We start from the raw sequence: 7,919 nt of genomic DNA, 5'->3' as shown, positions 1-7,919 counted from the left end.
TTTACAGAGCTCTGGATTTTATTTTATTTTTTAATTTTCACTCTGAGGACTGTTCTATCTTCTCTCCATCAGACTTGCCTCCTGTGCCTGTATTATCGAACAACCCCTCACAAAATTATATATGAAATAGTCTGTTCTAAGGGTTTGGATGTGAGGCACGTACGATACCACAAAGTCTCTCCAAAGTCAAACTCAGAAGACCAACACCTCCCAACAGCTATGGCAATACTTACTTGTTCTCATAATTTGCTGCAGCATTCAAGTACCATAGAGAGCAGCTGAAGATTATCAGCCAAATAAGGGGCAATTTATAGTTACACCAGATATTGATAGAATTTAAATGGAAGACTTGGTATTTAAAAAATAGCCGCTTGTAGGAGCAGATAGCTGGGGGTTGGGGAGGGCTTGAATAAATGTGCTTGTGGATGCTTCAGAACATAAATCACCGCGGGTGATAATGTACAGAAGCAATGTTAAATAACACGTTAATTCATGTATCAAAGAAAATTGTGATAGCTTCTTTATTACATTTGTATCTTAGCTCATTAGGGAAACAGCCTCTCCTCCACCGTGAAGAAAGCGAGGCATTTATTGCTACTGACATTTCATCAATGCCAAGGTGAACTAGTCCTCACTTCTGCAAATCCTCGCAGCTCTCATTACGGGGACCGATAAAGATTCATGCCCAAACCTGGAAGTGTCTGGAAGGAAGTAAGACGTGTGATGAACTGTGGTTTGAACAATAAATCTGTGGCTGACCGACGACAGCTTGACTGTTGTGTGTTAAGTAGGGCTTTATAAACTGAAATGCAAAAGACCTGAACTGCAGCATGCATCAGCAGCAGACTGAGCTATAACCAAATTTGTTTAAATTCACGATTCTTAAGCCAGCGGTGAAGATGCAAAGAGACTTATGTCCCCGCTGCTCCGTCCTGCCACATCATCTGTTAACTTTTCCTGCAGGAGACCTGCCCCCAGCCTCCCCTCTCTGTTCTTCCCAGTGCTGTTTGGGGTTTCCTAGGAAAGGGGCTTCTTCCCGGCCCCCAGGAGCCAGCAGGGGAGCAGGACACGGTCCCCTGCTGCCCGCTGAGGACCCCGTTGAGCCGGTGCCAGTGCCCGGCCCCCAGGCCAGCAGGAGCCGAGCCCAGCACTGAGCCCTTGCCCAGGAAACCCAATTGTTAAAAACACACCCGTGGCCGTCTCCTCCCGCTTCTCTCGTGAGCCTAGCTGTGCTTCGTGCTCTGCAGAAGGGAAGGGGGGGAGGCCCCCTTCGTAATCAGCACCCAAAGCCAAGCTATGATCTCTAATGCCCTCATCATAGCAAATCTACTGATCTGCCTTTGTCTTCTGAACAATGGACATTAATTCTCTCCCGGGGATACAAAAAGCTGCGTTTTCCCTTGATTTTCACCTGTAGAAGGAGTCCTGTGCAGCTGCTGATCGCTCAGCCCCAAGCACAGCACTACGGCAGGGGAAGGGCTGAGCGGAGGAATGGGACAGGAGGGGAGCAGAGGGAACACAAGACTACAAAGTCATTTTCAAGAATTACTTTATTTTATATTTACCTATAATCACGCATATACATACGTACACGGTCTTTGCTTTGGTTTCTATGCATGTGTGTACATACATACACGTGTACACGTGTATAGGATGCAGGGCGCATCTCACCAACTTTCTCACTCGCTCTCGTTAGGAAAGCTTCAGCCCAGAGCTGGGAGGACCTCCAAAGGCTGGCTGCCCTGGCGCCACCTCCTTCCGTCTGCACCAAGGCACAGGAGCGTGGTTGGAGGTGGCCCAAACGTACGGAGGAGAAGATGTGCTGTCGGGCACAAGGACACGCTCCCAGGCAGCCAGTTCCTACACTGCCGAGGCGAAATGTCTAGAGAGATCTCCCTTCAAACAGGATCTTCGCAGGAAAAGATGATAGGCACTGGAAGCTCTGCGTTTGGGGCTGTATTTGGGGGAAAAGCTGGTGGCACAGGGGAAGTGCCATTTCAAAGAATAATGCGGTTGGACCCGGTCTTTCCCGGGCTGCATCTCCACGAACCATCGCGGGGCAGGGGCGCCTGGCACCGACTGGAGGGACGCTGCGTTACCTGTCTACAGGATAAAGCTCAGAAGGTTTTTGGACCAGCTAAATGTCTAAATGACTTCTTCCAGCGACAAAACAGACAGAATTTCCCCCCTAATTAATTACTTTTCCTCAAGTCTCATAATTCTACCCACTGTTTTAAGTCAAGCATTCGTGTCAAGTTCTTTTGATCTTCCTCCTCAATTACAGTGAGCAATTACCCCCTCCGCCGGGCTTCTCAGCCACCTCATCGCTCTTATCTCGTCTTTCTCCCCGAATCTAATCCTTTCGGCTTTTCAGGAGCTCACTGCTAAGACAGTGCTGCACGTTTCCCAGGAATTCAGCAACCATGTGTCACACCAAGGACTCCACCGACATTAGCGTTCCCTCTCATTTGCCCGTCAATTAATTTCAGAGATGAGGTTTGCCCGATCATGACTTGGATCTCTCGCCTCCGAGGGGTCTTAAAGCCTCTCTCATCAGAAATGTGTTTGCTCCGATATCTGTATTTATAATTTTTCCTCCCAGCCGAGGAGCGTTCAGGCTTTCCTCCCGAAGCGATTAGCGCTGCAGAGCCTCCCTTCAGAGAACCCCCGTGGGGGCGAGGCGTTTCCAGCCTGACACCCGACAGAGCCGTCCCTCCCCTTCCCACGGCAGCTCAACAGCAGCTGACAAGGTGGTGAAGCAAGAAGCTGAAAAGCATGCATTTTTAATGGGGTAAAGCTCGTGCAGTCCCGGGTTTCTTCGCTAAAGATGGGACGTGTAGCGGGATCTTATTTTTATGCACAATTAATGACCCAATCTTCATAAAGAGAAATTTTGCAGTAGGTCAGGAGTCAGTGAGGGAAATGGAATAATATTTATTCAAAAGCAGCACTCTTCATCCCTCATTTCTTCTTCTCAGCTACTAAATTGGCACGTACCTAAAATACAGCATTCTGCCTCATTGCACGCATCAGGTTCATAACTTTCAGCATCCACAAAATTTGGGGTTATTTCTGCTGGAAAAAAACAGTTGCAAGCATGTTAGCTTCCGCAGATTGCCATTATTTAGGTAACTACTCAAAATGTATTTAATACACTTGAGATAACTGGAAAAATATTACAGAAAAAAAAATCTAAAAAGAGGAAAAGCTTCTTTAATTATTTAGTGAAAATGTAGACTGAACAACTGTCTTCCACTGTTTTCTGTTCAACCATTTACTGCTTTTTCCCTTTTTATTCCATTTATTTATCTGAAGATGAAGAATAGGGGAAAGACAGCGACAAGGGATAGACTACGCCGCACAGCCTTCGGCACCAAGTGCGTTCCCTTTCCTGTAGGCACACAGTTCAGAAGCCAACGGCTTTGAAATATTAAAAGCAAATGTTGTTGAGTCCAAATACACAAGTTTGGGCATTATCATCAACACAAAAATTAATTTATGTTCTTAATCACACAGTAATTCTGCTCTCACAATAATAATTCATTGAATCAATTTAATTACGGACTCTGGGTCCAGCAATTAAAGAAATTGTTGCTACAGCGAATTTTCAAATTGTAAGAAGAGTTTCAGCTAAATAAGACGTGCAGAGGCAATGGCACGCGTGTTACCCGCATGTAGGCCAGTTAATAACCCATGCTGCTACCTCATTAAAAGCATTCCGTTTGTTACACCACATACAACCACGTAGCACGGTACATGACACCGAGTCCTGGGGGTGACAAAAGCAGTTTTGCCTCAGGTGTGGATGCAGTCGGGTATTTAAATCCACACGGAAAAATCCACTCCTTCCCCCTGCCCAGGTTCTCCCAAAGTGAGGCAGGGCCCTGCTCCTTGGGTGGAGGCAGAGGTGGGAAATGGGTGGGAACCACGCCAAGCACCCGCTCCTTCCCCCTCACCTCCGTCATTTGGGCTTTGTACCCAAAATCGCCTTTATTTAATACCGCTTCTACGGGTTTCCTTCGGTTTTAACCCGTGTGCGTGGCCGTCAGCTGGCCCAACTGTTCCGCCATTAAATACAATTTTATTCTACAGCGCACAGATGTACTCCAGTTGAGTTGCTGCCAGATTTTAATGACAATCTCTCTTAAGAGCTATTTAGCGAGTTAGAGGTGAGGTCTCGCACTGCAGCAGAGAGCAAACCAGATGCTGGGCTCACGTTTTAGTTTTCAATTACACGGCTCTGACCTTCACCTGTTACTCGATGTCAGCCTCCTGAAAAAGCCGCGACGACCCCAGCGTGTGCCAGAAAACTGTTCATTAATATCGGAGTGACCGGCGTCACGTGTATTTTATATCAAAACCCCCCTGGTGCCACCCCATGTCCTTGTTATCAAAGGGAAGAAACTCCACAGAAGCAGCCAACAAACGAGGCACGAGTGCATGTACATGAAAATATGCAGCATTTGCAGAGTGCTTTGGATAAACCCTAAAATTTCAGGGAAACTACACAAGGAAAAATGAAGTTTGACTAAATCGGACCCACTCCTGCCCTAGCACATCCCCTTGGGCTCAGTCAGCAGCCCCCCAGCTGTGCCCTGAATGAGGTCCTTTACTTCAGCTTCTTACAGGCTGTGGATTTCCCAGCGCAGGAAAAAGGTTTCCGGGGGGCAGACGAAGCTCCGATAAGGTGGCGCTCGCAGCTTCTCGTGGCACGCGAACATCTCCTTCCTTACAACCCCACACTGCCAAATTAATTTAATACTTACAAACCCTTGCAGGGGAATAACACAGCGAGCGCAGGAATTTACAGAAGATGTACAAGGCAGCTGTAATCAGAGCCATCTCAGCAGCAACACCGCGTAATTTGTGTGTCATCTTTCAATCACAGCTCCCTTAATGCATCCTTGAAAAATGAGGGCTGCATCAGTCACGGTAGATTTAATAGCCAGGTAGATTTATACTGGAACAAAGCCAGAGGCAACTTCACACGTTAAATAGCAGTGTTGGGATTATTTTAAATGCTATTATCCTGCTCAGTTTTGTTTTTTAAACTGCATTAACAACCCCAGGAGATTCTGCAGTATTACAGACCCTTACAAGGAAAAAAAAAAAAAAAGGCAAGAAAGAAAAAAAAAAAGAAAAACCACAGTGTTACCAGCAACATCTACTGAAATGTGTTTGTTAAGATAAATCTGGCACTTCCCACCTTGCTCGTGCATAGCTGGCGGCAGGGAGGGAGGCAGGCGTGAGGAGCTGCCACCCTCGGTGGTCCCACGGAGCGGAAGGGGGGAGCAGGGCAGAAGTCCCTGCTAATGCTGACAGTCAGATTTCCTTCTGCAGACCACTCAGATCAGAAGCAAGGAAATCCTATTTTCCTCCCCACGAGGAAACGCGTGCTGTGACAGCTCTGCCTCCTGGCATTTCCCCGGGAGTGCCCACACACCTTCGTGATGGCTCCTCCCTGGGAAGGGAGCGTTCAGCTCAGAAACTGGCCGCAAACATCTGTCCTCGCACTGCAGTCCTAGAAAACAAAATCTTGTTAACACAACTTTTCACCAAGTTCTCAGAGCAATGTGTGCGAATGGAAGGAATTCACCCCAAAACAGCGCAAAGAGCAGCGGGGCGGCTGGGGCCACCTCTCCTGTGCGGGGAATCCCCCGCAGAAGGGGGTTTGCGCACCTGCACGGCTCGTTTGCCACCAGGGACAACTCAGCAGCAAGCCCCTGGTGTGGGGGGTTTGAATCCCCTTTATGTGGGTCTGGGGGCTGCGAGCAGACCTGGCCGAGCCCTGAAAGGAAGGGGCTGGCACCGCAGCGGGTCTCGGGAGCTGCTCCCCGCCTCGGGGAGCATCACTGCTGTCACCCCGGCGCAGGCAGGAGGGCTCAGCGTGACCCCAGCACTTGCACAGACCTAACACAGCGCATGGGAGAAGGGACAACAGCATAAAAAGCCTGCAGTTCCTTTTGCAGATCTAAAGATCATTCGGAATAAATTAAAAATAATACATAGATTTTTAAAAAGCGCTCACTCTATTCATGTACGGCAAGATGAATTTTTAAAAGATACTGGAAATAAAAGAGTAAAGAAAATACCAGGAGCTGTGGGCAGGCCCATGTTCTAGCACAAGATCCAGGTCAAGCCTGAATGCTTCATGACTGTCCTTGATGGGAAGCCATCGACGGGGGAGCACGTCCGTGCTTCTTGATCTCCGGGGGGACACTGGGTGGCCACAAAGAGCATGAGAAGTGATCCAGAAAAGGCAGGGGAGCGCGGTCGGCAGGCCTCTGGCTCCAGAAGTAAGCCTGAAAATCTAACGTGCGTGTTAATGTTGGTTTGGTAAATGGCTTTCAGCCGCTCTGTGAACGTCTTGTCAAATCCGAGCCCTCCAAAAGCCTCGGGTAGTTCGTGGCGCGATAAAGTGCGGTGAGGACACTTCACATTTCTCTTGGGGTGTTTCCAGGTGGAGAATTAAAGCCAGCACTCACTCACCCTACCTCACTTGTGCGGCTGCTGTGAGCACAGCTGTATCGAATGCCATCACCCACACGGAAAGCAAGCAACGTCTTTATTCTCTCCCACGGCTTGTAAATACCGAAACAATTAGACGATTACATGTCAGCATTTCGGCTGCGTCGGGTATGTGCACCATCGGTACGTGGCTGGTGTGACAGCGGCAGCTGCCACTGGTCTCTTCGGGTCGCCAGGAGCAGAGGCGGTCGGCGGCTGGCTCGCAGCAGGCGGCCTGCGAGGACGGCTTCCACTTAAGGCAGATGATGGCTGTGCACTCTTCAGAGACAGAAAAAAAATAAATAAAAAAATCCCAACCAAATAAAATGCGTGTCACCTGCAATCTTAAACTTGACATCCACTCTATTTATTTTTCCCTCGGGATTTATACCCCTTTAAATCAATGCCCTGAAATTACAGCCTTCCCATGGGCGCGCAGATCCCGTAAATCTCCGACTTCTAATGCTACTTTATTTCACGACTGACGAGCAGCAAGCCCTGTCAGAGGGGATAATTAAGGAAGTTATGCTCGGTGTCACCGGACGCTGCTGAGAAGTGCTCTCCTGGTGCCTCTGCTCGCCCCTCGGTCCCCAGGAGGCCCTGGCCGGATTTAGGGCGCAGCGCTGTGCTGGAGCCACCCCACCTCCCTCCTGCCCCTGCTTGAGACCCCCCCCATTTGGGCAGCGTCCTGCGTACCCCATGCACAGACCCACAGGAAACCCCCCAAGGAATTCTCCCTCCCTCCCTGCCTCCCCTCCAGCTCCTCCTGTCTGCATTTAGCCCGGGAGTGGAGTTTAACGGGACGGTACAACTGGAATTTCAAACCCCAAGCAGTGTCCGCCAGGTGATTTAATTCTGATCTGCACGTGCACGGGGTCCCTGTTGCCTACAGAAGGACTTGGTGTTGGGGTAAGGCACGTCCTCCCCAAATTATTGCTCGGCAGCTTCTCTCCCTGTGGAAGCCCTGACCTCCAGAAGCCAAGCGGTGGGCAGGAGAGCTCATCCTTATTCCTATGCACCTTGGGGGGATGAATTACCTTGCAACACCTGGAGCAAGAATGCTGGCTTAAGGTTTCCCTGCAAAGCTCCCTTCCCTCCCCGGGACTGCTCTCAGGACCTGCTTCTCTATTCCTTCTCTGCGACGCTGGGCAGGTTTGGCCAGGTGCTGGCTGAGCCAGGCAGAAGTGAGAAGCCATCCGAGCTCAGGACCTGTTGCTCTCGTCCTCTGCTGCCCACCCCCAGTCCCTGGGTGGGATTTCCTGGAGGATTTCTCGCTTTTTCCCCCCAAAACAAGCACCAGTGGCCAGACGCGGAGCTCGGCTCTCAGCTTGCACTTTGCCAAAAGCCAGGCGAGCTCAGCTCGCGTAGCAGCTGGGGCTTTCTTTAAATGTCATTTTTAATATTTAATCACA

The 7,919-nt window shown here is 49.5% G+C and overlaps 1 long non-coding RNA gene across 1 annotated transcript; it reads left to right on the top strand.

Annotated features, from left to right (window-relative positions):
- The first annotated feature begins 236 nt into the window (after window positions 1-236).
- LOC308199582 lies at window positions 237-2,931 on the top strand. Its single transcript, XR_013954718.1, has 2 exons — window positions 237-451; window positions 542-2,931. It is a non-coding gene; the product is annotated as an uncharacterized lncRNA (long non-coding RNA).
- The last annotated feature ends 4,988 nt before the right edge of the window (window positions 2,932-7,919 follow it).

Source organism: Anser brachyrhynchus, assembly GCF_964034855.1.
Source record: "Anser brachyrhynchus genome assembly, chromosome: 9".
Lineage (NCBI taxonomy): Eukaryota > Metazoa > Chordata > Aves > Anseriformes > Anatidae > Anser > Anser brachyrhynchus.
The sequence above is the reverse complement of the archived record's forward strand: the minus strand, read 5'-3'. Positions and strand labels throughout refer to the sequence as shown.